Source organism: Corvus brachyrhynchos, unplaced genomic scaffold (assembly GCF_000691975.1).
Source record: "Corvus brachyrhynchos isolate BGI_N302 unplaced genomic scaffold, ASM69197v1 scaffold32, whole genome shotgun sequence".
NCBI classification, from domain to species: Eukaryota; Metazoa; Chordata; class Aves; order Passeriformes; family Corvidae; genus Corvus; species Corvus brachyrhynchos.
In genome coordinates, this window is record NW_008237919.1 from 10,801,248 (window position 1) to 10,813,621 (window position 12,374).

At 41.4% G+C, this 12,374-nt stretch overlaps 2 long non-coding RNA genes across 3 annotated transcripts in view; one reads left to right on the plus strand and one right to left on the minus strand.

Annotated features, from left to right (window-relative positions):
• Nucleotides 1-12,374, plus strand: part of LOC108446491 — a 35,107-nt gene that overhangs the window by 2,726 nt on the left and 20,007 nt on the right. Inside the window, exons 1-2 of one of the 2 annotated variants that reach the window (XR_001861702.1) lie at nt 3,077-3,799; nt 11,355-11,464. This is a non-coding gene — a long non-coding RNA (uncharacterized LOC108446491). Of the gene's footprint in view, nt 1-3,076; nt 3,800-11,354; nt 11,465-12,374 lie in introns of those variants that run through there. The other variant, XR_001861701.1, reaches the window with a different exon arrangement.
• On the minus strand, nt 4,078-11,736 carry LOC108446490. The gene is made up of 3 exons (XR_001861700.1): nt 11,552-11,736; nt 11,351-11,449; nt 4,078-7,411 (listed from the first exon to the last, which is right to left on the minus strand). It is a non-coding gene; the product is annotated as an uncharacterized LOC108446490 (long non-coding RNA).

The window sequence follows — 12,374 nt, forward strand, 5'->3', positions numbered from 1 at the left end:
CTCCTAAAAATGCTTTTAGCTGTAGTTACAGGTAGGGTTGCAAACTTGGAGATAGATTCACTGGTAGATTTGGACCCCTTTGCAGTCCTTCAGCAGGCTAGCAGAGGTGTACACCAAGTTCATCTATCCAGGGGAGCCAGGACAACACTCTGACCCTAATCTGTTGAATTATTATGTAGAAAATGTTGTCCACTAGTTTTCCTGGCTCCCCTTCAGAGCTTCCCTGGGGATATTTGGCAGGGAAGTTGCACAGAAAGGAGCAACTCAGTCAAGTTAAGAAAGATTAATACAAGGAACAACAATAAACATCAAGTCCCAAAATTCTCTTGCAAGAGAAATAGAAGTTCAGAACAAAACAGTCTGTAAACTGTTTGGTGGCAAGAGGGCAGTTAGGAGAAAATTGGGTTCATCACCCAACAAGCAGATGGTCTGCAGCAGAGAGGACCAAGAATGAAGAAAATAATTAAAATATCTAGCAGTCTTCACTAATCGTGATTTGAGGACAAATAAAACCATCTGAGAAAAGAGGAAGCACTTGGATTTAAAAAGATTAGCGTAATTAGCTTCTTTGAGATTGTGTTGACCTGTCAGTGTTCAACTCCAGGCCCTCAAAGTGCTTAGAGGAGGCTGTATTTCCACTTTAGTCAGGCTTTGAAGATGCTCACTGGCAGAATCTCTTGCATACTCATCCTCACCTCTCCCCCCTGTAGAGCCTCCCCTTAGGTATGATCTATGAACTGTACTGGTGATATACCTTGGGTTGAAATAATCCTTTAAAGATGAAAAGGGAGAACATTATTTTCTAACTGACAAAATTACTGTACAATTTTACTTACACAGGTGGGGACCAGGGGAAAGTGGTAGTTTCAGGGCTAGGAGAAGTGATGAAGAGACAGAACGGAGAGAGATAGGGAAGGCATTAGGTACAGTGGTGGTGGGAGGCAGGAATTGCTCACAGCACTTTCTGCCAAACCTGACACAGTAAAGCGCAAGCTGGTTTCAGAGGAATTAATGTTATCGTTGAAAAGTTGTTGTGGACAGAATTCATTGCTGAAACTGGAAAGCAGAAAAATTTTTCTATACACTTAAAGGAGGAAAGGAAATCTGCACAAACTATAGATCTACCAGCCTAGATTTACCTTCTAGAGCAAAAGGAGAAACAAACTACCTATAAGCACAAAGAAGGCACAATGAATATCTATTTTTAAAGAATTAAACAACCCAAGTGACCCTATTTTTTCCCAGACAGTATCAAAAGCCCAATGAAAATGGTAAAAGCAAAAGATGTCTGATACCATGAGTGCAGTAGGGGATTTGACCCTGTATTTCCTCTGATATTTTTAAAAGCAGACTATAGTAATATGTTCTTGGAGAAACTGGAAGGTTGCTGCTTGAAGTATTGAAAATCCACTCTCAAGAAATAATTGGCAAAGGTTTAATGTCAAGACAGAAAACATATCAAATGAGGGCCCAGAGGTCTGTCCAAGGTCCAGGGCGCATCAGTATTTTCTACAGTATTTGAGAGGCTGTAAAAAGGAGAAAGTTACAAATCAGTAGCTGGTGCAGGAGGAGCTGCAAGCAATTTGAAGGCAAGCCTTGGACTTTAATATGATCATGACAAATAGGAGAAATAGTCTAAAAAAGTAGGAAGCAATTCTGTAAGAAGTGCAAAGTCAGATGAGCATGTGCCAGCAATGTTTTATGCAGAGGTGAGTTGACTGGGGCCTTCAGGGATGTCCGGGTGATGTACCAGTGTCCTGCACAGGTTCTTCTTTTCAGTAAGAAGATATTTTTGGATGGAAAAAAACAAAGGAAATGGAAAAGCAGAATGCACAGTTCAGTGCTTGCCTGAGCTGTGTCTGGTCCTAGCAACTGCAGCCAATCTCTTTGAGTACCCCTAGTAATATTGCCTAAATAGAGCAAATTTTAAGAGACCAGGAAGTGTATCCTGCACCATTTGACAGTCACTTGTTTTTTGCCATGTAGATGTACACAAAATTTGGCCCAAAGCATTTAGCATGGATTAACTCCAACTGCACTAGCCAAGAGAAAATCCAAGCATAGAGAAAGAACAAAAGATAAAACAGTTTTGATCAATATATTCCAGTAAAGCCTGAAGGAATTAGGAAATTATTTAAGTAAGGTTATGTAAAGGGCGGTTCCCTGTCACGAACTTGACTTTTCTGCATCAATTCTATACCGTAAAAATAGATTGGGTGAGTAAAGTCAGAGAAAAAAATTGACCAAATTTTCTCCTCTGCTGTACCTAAAATATATAAAGGACTACTTTCATCATTCATGGTGGAAGGACAAACACTTGCACAACTGAGACCGGGGAGAGGAGAAGAGTGTTTCAGGTGCTGTACAGACCCTTTCTAGGGATAATCCTGCCCCTAACCTGTTAGAGTTGATGCAGAAGATAGAGACAAGCAGACAAGTATGAAAATGAGCCTGCCTGAGGGCAAGGCCCAAAACATTAGCCAGGTCTCCAGACCTTTTGTCTATTGCTTCACCTGTTGATGGATTGCTTTGGACTAATGGAGGTATAAGCTGTCATTGAATTCGGTTCACACTTGGTATGTAGGTGCCTGCACCACTGAAATCTCTGCTAACTGGTTCTACAAGTGGCAACAACCACAGAAAGACCCATAAAATTATCATATAGGGATAATGCATGTCCACTCACAAAATAAGGGGACGCAGCTCACACCCCGCTGTCCCAGGCTTGCTGGTTCATCCACTCACTGGTGCTGTGCACAGGGCTAGCACAGGCCCCATGGGGCTCTGGGGCACTGAGTCCTTCTCGGGCACTGAACTCTCTTGCAGACAGTTTCTGATACCCTGCAGTTTCCTAGCTTAATTCTAGCTTGTAGAATTAAATCCTGTGTAACAAATTACATTGTCAAAGCAGACTGAGAAGAAATGAATCTTTCCAGCCTCATTCAGCTAGTACAGAATAAATAATGTGATATTTCTCAGTCTGTTGCACAGGGAACAGACTGCCAACTGATTCCTTCTCCGTAATTGAGAAGAAATGGACAGTTAATACAGCTGGGAGGGAAACGGAGAGGTCTGGCATTTCCAGTGCTGCAGATGAAAGTCTCTGAAAACTCTTCTGCTTGGCAAAGTGTCAGAAAGCATCCTTCCTCTTTGATTGTAGCGAAAAGAGGGCATTTCTAAGCAGACCTTAAAAATCTCACGTGTTGTGCTGGGTGACTGCAGCAAAGAAGAGCAGCCTAGGTGTCAAAGCAAACCAGTTAATCACTGGGGTTAATTAGACCCCTGCAGTCATGAATGGCCACAGGTTCCACATTTTTCCTTCTCATTCCAATGAGAGTTGAACATGTCATTGCAGAGGAGTATTTGTGCTTTGTATTTTCTTTCACCACTGGCTGCAATAGAAAAGAAAATTACAGCCTGGCTACAAATGTCCATGAGACTGGAAGTGTTGGCTGTCTTGAGTGGACTGCTGATATTCTGCCTGCAAATATATGTTCCTCTCCTGATCACTGTTAGCTATCAGTGCTTTCAAAATGGTTTTATTTGTTAGGGTCCAATAACAGTAGTTCTCTCTGCTGTCCCCTTCTCCCAGTGATGTTGGGAGGTAGGAGCCAGGGGAGCCAGGAGAACTGCAGATGCTGCTGCCCTGCTCCTTGCCACTGGGTAGGCACCTCTGGGAGGATGGGAGGTCTGGGAGGATGTCCAGAAGGCGAGCTGTCCAAAGAGCATCTTATGTAGGCCTGAGAACAGGCTTTCCACTTGTGACGGACAACCACTGCACAGCTTATCTACCTTCCAGGTGAGGACCATATATAACATCTTCTCTGACGCTTTTATACCGTGGATGCTGCAGAGTAAATGAATGATGACCTAAGATTAAAGTTCTGTCTTGCTGGGCATGTGCTTTTGTAAGAGACATGACATTGCCAGGCTGTTACTTCACAGTTCTTCAGAATTAGAAAAAGTTCTGTGACAGAAATGAAACCTACCGTCTTGACTTTCTCAGTGTCTACCAAGTTAGAAATAGAACAAGTCCAGAATATTAGCTCTATGGTCCTGTAATTTCAAGAAATAAGAGATAAGGACAATATACTTTTTTTTTTCAGTCAACTGAATTATTAATGAATAGTAATAATTTTAGAATGGTAGAAATTAGGAAGAGCTTTTAGCTACTGATAAGCACAAATGTCTGTGGAAAGGAGTATTAACAATGTAGTGTGGGTGTATTTGAGACAGAAATGTGGAATAAATCCTGAGCTGATATTGTGCTGCTCAGCAGAGTTCTCTACCCCAGTGTGCTCAGTGCCTGTGTTCTCACAGCTAACAAAAACACTTTAAAAGCTGTTCATACTGGGAAGGAACGTGCATCTGTAAGTATCAGTCACTGGTGCACCCTGTCAGTCATATTCCTGGGGTTTGTCTTTGTTGAGCTGCAGTTCATGCAAGGCCAAAGATAGGAGGAAGAAGCTCTCCATTCACCTTGCATTGCCAGAACTCAGGTTGATCTGATCCTTGTATTAAAAATAACATGTGGGTATCTCCAGCTTGTGCCTGCCATCCCTAGGGTCTGTTTTGGAAGGAGGACTTTGAGTGTGGCAGCAGGGCTGGAGCCAAAGCACGCTCCAGTGTTTGCCATGGGAGCCATCTAAAGTCTGGCAAATGTTGGGGCTCTCAACAGCTGGAAGTACAAGCATGGCCATGGCAGCAACATCACTACAGCTAAGGAACAGGGGTCTGATAAACCTAACCTGTCGGGTTTTGACTACTACACTCGTGCACATTTTCTGAAGGCAGGCACTGATGGATGTATGTTAAGTAGGCCCTGTGGTGCATGCACTCCACAGTGTGCATTTGCCTGGCCAGTACCAGCCCACAATGGGTCACTGGGCACAGCAGTGTGTGTGGTGCAGAGTCAGTACCAGCCACTCAGCGCAGGTGGAAACGTGCCCATCTGAAATGAATTCCTTGACTTGAATGCACACACAGATAAATGACTCAGTTTTGCCTGTCTCTGGCAGAGGGGGATGACTGACCTGTGTTAGCTTTTAATATCCCTATATTATGTCTTACTTTTATTGTAGTTGAAACCCACAAATATCTGTTCACCCTTCCACTTCTCTCCCCAAATTTATGACTGTCCACCCATTGCCTGTAACCATCTTTACAGAAGAAGATTCTGTCTCAGGGGAGGTTTCTGTGCACTGTGAGGCATGTATGGGTTCTGATGAGTGTATGGGACTGCTTCTTGGCAGCTTTTGCTGGCCAGGACCACCAGCTGAGCCTGGTGGTTCTCCAGCCCTCCTGGGCACTTCAGGGGAAACCTGACTGACTGGTTCTGCCAACATTGCTGCTCTCTGGGAAAAAGCCCTTTTGACAAAAACATTGTTTATTGTTTTAGTCACAAAATCATACAAATCTTGAAAGATATTCCATGAAAGCATTTGGTTTTTAAATTAATAAATATATTTAAAGAGAACAAAAAAGAAATTTAAGTTTAAACTATTTCTATGTTGTTGCGGCTTCTCATATTCCAGCCAAATGTTAGACTTTGTATTGCTATTTCTATATTACTTATTGATATCAGAATTACTACTGCATAATTCAATATTCTATTATAATATAATAACTAAGTCCAAATATCTGAATAATTTACTGCTGACTTCAGTTGTTTAAAAATTATTATAAGCAGCTGCTGTTTTACATGGAATAAAACAACCTACTTTACATAGCATAGTGTTTTCCAATACATAGAGAAAACATGAAAATTCTTTTAAAATTTGACTAACAAATTAATAATGGCTTATTTGCATTTTTTCTTTAAAATGTTGTTCAGCTATAATATGCATGAAACATTTAATATAGAAAATAAAATAAATTATTCCACTCTGAACTAACCAGAAATTATCCATAACGATTTTTTTAAAAGTCTTGCACATTAACAAATCATCTCCAAGTTATTAAACATATAAAAATTTCATTAGAAGGTTAAAAGGCATATATATATATATATATATGTGTGTGTGCACATGTGTTTGTGTGTGTGTGTGTTCTTTTCAGAAGGAATACTTCAATTTGATATAATTTTCAGTTTTTCTCAGACACTCCTAACAATGAACAGACTATTTTTAAGACTTTCTCTTCCAGGGGAACTTTGCAAATTATCCACAGTTACTCCAAGGCAGAGTAAACCCAGAGGTAAGGTCCCAGGGCTCCCTGTGATGCCAAGTTTTGGGGCTCTGAAGTGTGCCCATGTGTGACCCTGGATGCACAACTCATCATTAAGGGCTACAAACAGCATGTTTCTCTGGCAGTGGGGGTGTCCCCAGGACAGTGAGGAGCCTTGCAGGGAGAATCCTACTTGTGCCACATGGCTGGGGGCTCTGCACCTCAGCATGCTGTGGATGAGCCCTTGGGAGCTAAGCAGCAAAAGGCACAAACTGCTCTTGTAATGCCCTTGCTGCCATTCTTGCAGTCCATCAGTGGCTGAGGGACAGGTGGACAGAGGTGACACTGCCACCAAGAAGGCTCCTGGCCTCTCTTCCCAGGGCATCCCCACCTCACTGGAGCTGCTCCTGTGCAAAGCCCAGCTTGTGACAGCTGTGGGATTTCCAGTGTGTATTTGCCCCAAAGGTCTTTCCCAATGCCAAATAGGATCAGTGCCCAGAATTTATTTACTTGCATTTCAAGCTGAACACCACTATAAACAGCTAAATTAGAGAGGGAGGAGGGCTCAGAAGGCACACCCAAAGGATGGAGCTTTAAAGAAATTTGGCGAGACTATAAGGTGTATTTTGATAATGAGCACAAAATGCAGATAAAAGCAAAATAAAAAGTGAATGCTGGACACCTGCACTTGGCAGGAAAAACAGACCCAGCAAAAACACAAATGCAATTCACACCCGTCTTTGGAGTCTGTTCTCTTGAAAAGCCTACAGCTTATAAAAATTTTATTGAGTCATTTCTAGAAGGCAAATTTTGAAATGCGATCCCTCTTCTTCAAAATTAAGCTGTTTAATATTTGATTAGAAAATAACACAGTGGCCAGCTTTGAGAATTTTGCTTCACTTACAGCCATAATTAAGGATGATATTATTCTGGCTATACACTGGACTTGTATACGCATGTGCAAGTGTGTGCTTGTTTATATGTCTTCAACATAGAGGTAGAAGGGAACACACAACTTACAGCTTACAACTCATTAGGGGCACTATGTTTTGTGTACTAAAGCCTTTGAAAATGTAAACAGAAACAACATTGGTCAGACCTAAGTAATATAACAAATGGAAAAGGAGAAACAAAGTTGGTCATGAAGTTGAGTTCAGAAGACTCCACAGAATGAGTCACTTCAGGAAAGGTTTGAAGTGATGCTGGGCCAAACTTCGTGCTCTTCAACCCATCTGGGAAGGATGCTCTAGGAAACAGGCATGAAAAGCGAAGATAAATTATGTAGCAACCCTTTTTTTTAATATGGAAAAAAAGAGAAAAATATCAGCAAGCTCACATTATTTGCAAGGTATTCAATGTTTTAAGGAGAAGCATGAACCCCAGAAAAATGAAAGGTGAAGCCATCTTTTATCAAAACAAGTTTTCAGTTTCTGTGAAGCAACTAATCAATCAGTGATTTTTGTGTGCTGATGAAGAAACATTCATAGTTTTGATATAAAATTATAAGAAACTCACGTTTGATGGTTTGAAACAGGCTGAGTTCTCATGACAAGATAATTCAAACAAAACGTATTGAGTACACCCCAGATCTAATCAAAAGGCCTCTAATTCAGGTGCGTTTTCTTCATCTAGTGTAGTTTCCTCTGTCATATAAATCTCATTCCTCTTTGGTAGTTATTAGAATCTAACAAAAAGGTGTATTGTGAAAAACCTCTAAAATCTGCAAGGGAATAAGAGCCATAGGCTCATTTGTGTGTGGTCCTGGGATGACAGCTTCTTTGTCCTGGCTCCTGTTTGCAAGTCACAAGCACCAGTTCTACCCATGCAGAAACACAGAGCTTTTCTCAGGAGCATTTTCTTCTTATCACTCCAGTTTTTCTTCCTACCTCCTTTTTGCTCTACCTTCACACTGACTAAAACCCATGGGAAAGGCATGTCCGCATAAAAAAAAGCTCCCACAACTGCAACGCTGACTCCAGTAGTGACCAGTTAGAGCTATGTAAGGAAGCATGCCAGCAATGTGAGAGGAGAGGGGTACAGCCTCCCCTCTGTAAGCTCTGTCATCACCTCTCTGTCACCAGCAGCTTCAGCCAGTCTTGTTGGGTTTATTGTGACCTTGATGAACTTCCTTCTTCGACTTCATCTAAGTTCTTTCAACATTGACATCCTGTGGCAATTGCTCTGTGCTCAAAATTAAACTCAACAAGAAGACATGTTACACACATTTCTTCTTGGGTGAACAAGAGGAAGTGCTTGAATATTTTCCAGCTTCACAAGTAAATTAACAAAATCCCAAACTATAGGCTGTTTATCTCCCAAGCAACTTTTTCCAAGCAACAGGCAGAGAGGCGATTTGGAAGTAAAGTTTTCATGGAAAGTTGTAGGCATCCCTACCATAACAATATCGTCAGTGTACACTCTGCCATAGATGGATTTTTCTGAGTTTAAGCTCAGTATTCTACCTTAAATGACACAGGAGACTTTGTGTGCTCTGCCTCTTAACAGGAAGTTCTTAATACGCAGTTGCACAGTAAAGTGAAGTGCAGATCTTAACAGCTATTTATTAACCTGCTGACCATGGTGAACCCATTTGTATATTCCTTGTGATTATAAATTACACTGAAACTGAAAGGAGAAAAATAAAATTAGTAACATGTGAAAGCTTTGCAGAGATACGAAGGGCTAAAGGGCTTTCAAGGTCTAATTTATTTTGAGTAGTCGAAGTTGCTTTGAAAAAATCCTGAGCAAATGATTCGGCGGAGTTATCTGGGGAAACTGGGCACCAGACGAAGAGGTGTCTTGTTCAGTCTTTGTAATTTATCTTCTGCCTGTCTCTGCTCTTCACTAGACCCAGTCAAACAAATAAAAACAGACAGATGAAGATACTAACTTAAATGGCAGTTTAGAGAGACCATACAAGAAGACCAGAAGAGGGTTTGCCACAAGAATATGGCCTTGATGTTTTTCCCAAAGTGAGGCATCATGGTGGAGCAGGCACTCAAAGAGCCTCCTTTTTGCAAGCTTGAAATGCAAGTCGGGATGTTTCAGTTTTATCTAGGCTGCAACCCCATCCTTTACATACTCTCTAATCCAGAGAAAAGGTACCTTCAGTGTAAGGTAAAACATACCTTTAGCCAAAGTAACCACAGTTTTTGCACTACTGCTTTTGCTTTTACCATCCTTTTCTCCCATTTAGCCACAGACTTTAGTGCCCCACTTCCACTGGGCCTAGGTCAGCAATGTTTCCTCCGTGGAGTTGAACTTACGGGGTGTCAGGACATCCCTTCCAGCCCTACATGACCTGGGAACTCTACCACCTTTTGCCTGAGGGAGTCAAGAGCTCTGTAACTGCAGGCAGGACCACACAAGTGAAGGGTTTTGGTCAAGCTGCACAAGAGTTTGCAAGGAAGTCTTCACAACCTATGGCCAAAGGACTTCTGCTAGATTTCATCTGTGTAATTTGGGATTTATAGAGATAGGCATGCTCTAAGGAAGAGCTAGCTCTATCAGATCATAGCAGAGGTAGAAAAGTTCAGCTGAAGCAAAGAGGGCTGCCTCTTTCATATACACTTTGACCAGATATTCCCTGGTAAGGTATCTTTTGTGGATCACTTTAACTAAACGGGCTGTCACACAGAAGCAGGCGTATTTTAATGCAGGCAGGTTCCTAGTGTTAATATAGAGACAAGTATGCCAGAGTGAGTAAGCCACTGGTCTAAATTCAGCTACAAGATTGGGTGAGTCGTCTGCAGGCAAGAGGTTAGTGCCAGCACAGTTCTTAGTAAAGACTGACTCTTAAAATATCATATCTGAATGTATGGTCTTCTTGAGCTACAAAAATCTGTCAGGCCCATTGCCAAGAGGAATTGAGTTGCACACACTGCAGCTTTGGTTCCTTGGTGCTCCAGCAGGATGATCTACACACATACATATTTCCAAATCCAGGACAGCCTTTTTATCTTTAAATGGCAGTGGGTGCCAAGGAATTTTCCTGCAGCAATTGTACACCCTCTGGATGAACATGCTGTATTCCATAGGGGTCAAACATCTAGGAGGAAAATTCTTGATTAATAAAAGCCATGGCTAGCTCTCCTATCTCTTCTGTACAGCAGCCTACAAAGGTGTTCCATCTAAGTGCTTGTTCTGCAAGAATCCAGATTCACTGCTCTCTATGTGTAAGTTATTTTTATGTGATTTGAAAACTAAACACCAGGTATCTTCTGCAGTCAGCTGAGGTACCTGACACAGCAGCAACATCTTCCTTGGGTCCCTCTGTGACAAGGAGAGAGCAGACCCACTAGATGCTGATTAAGATCCTGTTTGCAAATATCATCGCACTTACTCAAGAAAAAATGTGTGAATGTGTGTTTCTGTGGGTGTGCAAAGAGGTGGATGTAAGTGTATTCACATCCTTACAGTTTTACAGGACAATTTGATCCTGTCTGAAAATGCAGGCTAAGGTATTTAAAAGCAGAGAGAGTAATCTGTGGAGAGAAATACAGTATCCTGCTAAAAATGTACTATGTCTGGTCTGGAAATACTTATGTTTAAAGTAGGCTATAAATGGATACTTAACCACTTTAGTGCTGTGAAGGGATGACCCTCATGTGGTCTTGGGACATGCTGCATGGTCTCCTTTAGCTGCCACTCCACTGAAAATAATGGGAGCGTGCATAACAGAGCCAGCCTGGGGCAAAGAATTGCCTCCAGGAACTACCAGACTGTCCTCTGTGTGATATAATGTGCTGGTGATTTCAAAACAATGTAATTCTGCTATCCTAGATGCAATAAATGCTATTTATGAATTCCAAATCAAAAGCACATGTGGGCTAAGCCCCACATTTTAATACCTGGAATAATGCTGTTGTTGCTATACAAACCATAAATCATTTTTGTAAGAAAGAGGGAAATATATATCACTTAGTACATAAATCATTTTAGGGTAGTAATGTTGTATGACATAAAAAAAATTACCTAAAATAAACTTCTAACCAATAAAAGTGCAAAGTTTAGCTGTTTCAATTCATTATATTTCTTACTGGAAACTATTTGGACAATCCCTGCACATTTGTTTTGCCCTTGTGAGCATTACTAATTTTAGCATGAATGATCATTCATCTAAGAATTCATGCCTGAAATGAAATTATTCACGATTTGTTATTCTCTTCCAATAAATGTTTCTTACCCAGTCACAGGAGGGAAAGCACGGAGTGACTATGCAGCTCATCAGACAGCACAAATAGTCAGCAGTAGCAAGAAGCATTGAGCCAGTTCTGGAGATGATCTGTATCAGTCCAAGGTAATATTAGATATAAATCCCTCTTCTTTCCTTTCATGCTACACCAGAGCAACAATCATTCCCAACTAAGGACAGTTCAGTTCTTACCAAGAGCATTTCAGCTTCACTGCTGAGCTTACTGGAGCTGGTGGCAGGACAAGACATCCTGGTGGCAGGATAAGCCTCTCCCTCCCCAAATTGTGAGGAAGCAGAGCCTGAAGGAGGCACTTCAGGCTGTCCTTCCTGTGTTTCAGTGGCTCTGTACTTCCCTTGCCTGGTCACATGCCATTGGTGTTGGCTTGCATCTTACTTCCAAGATGAAAAGAAAAACAGGAATTTCAGACACAGAAAAAGATGAAAACCAAATCAGGGCTTTTAATGAAGGTCCAGGTGGGCGTGATCAAGACTGAGTGTGTGCCAGGCTGTACTAAAACAGAGCACCACAGCCAGGTCTTCATGTTCCCCGGCATTGCTCCAGCACTGTTTTCCATCAAAGAGTACCTGGGCTGTCACCTGTCTCCCTATTCTTTACAGTTCAGTAAATCTGACAGTGACAGTGTCCCATTACCATGAGAGAATTCAGAAATCTGGGTTCATAGCATCCTGTGTAATGTATTGTATTACCCATTAGCTTCAACACTACAAGAACAAGTGCAAAGCAGAGGTCAGCCTGCAGCCATCAGACAGGAGCAGTTGGGAAAATGTGTTTATAAAATCATCTCAAATCAGCTGAGCTCCGATTCCTAGAGCATTTGGTATGAAGGTCATTTTCTCTATCTGATATATTGAGCCTACCTTTTTTCCCCCAGAATAAAATAATCTGTCTGGACCCTCTTGAGCAAACTGTGCATGCATGTCTTCTACAGACCAGGACTAGTACAGAAAAAAAAAAAAAAAAAAAAAAAGAGACAGGAAAAAAAACCAAAAAAAT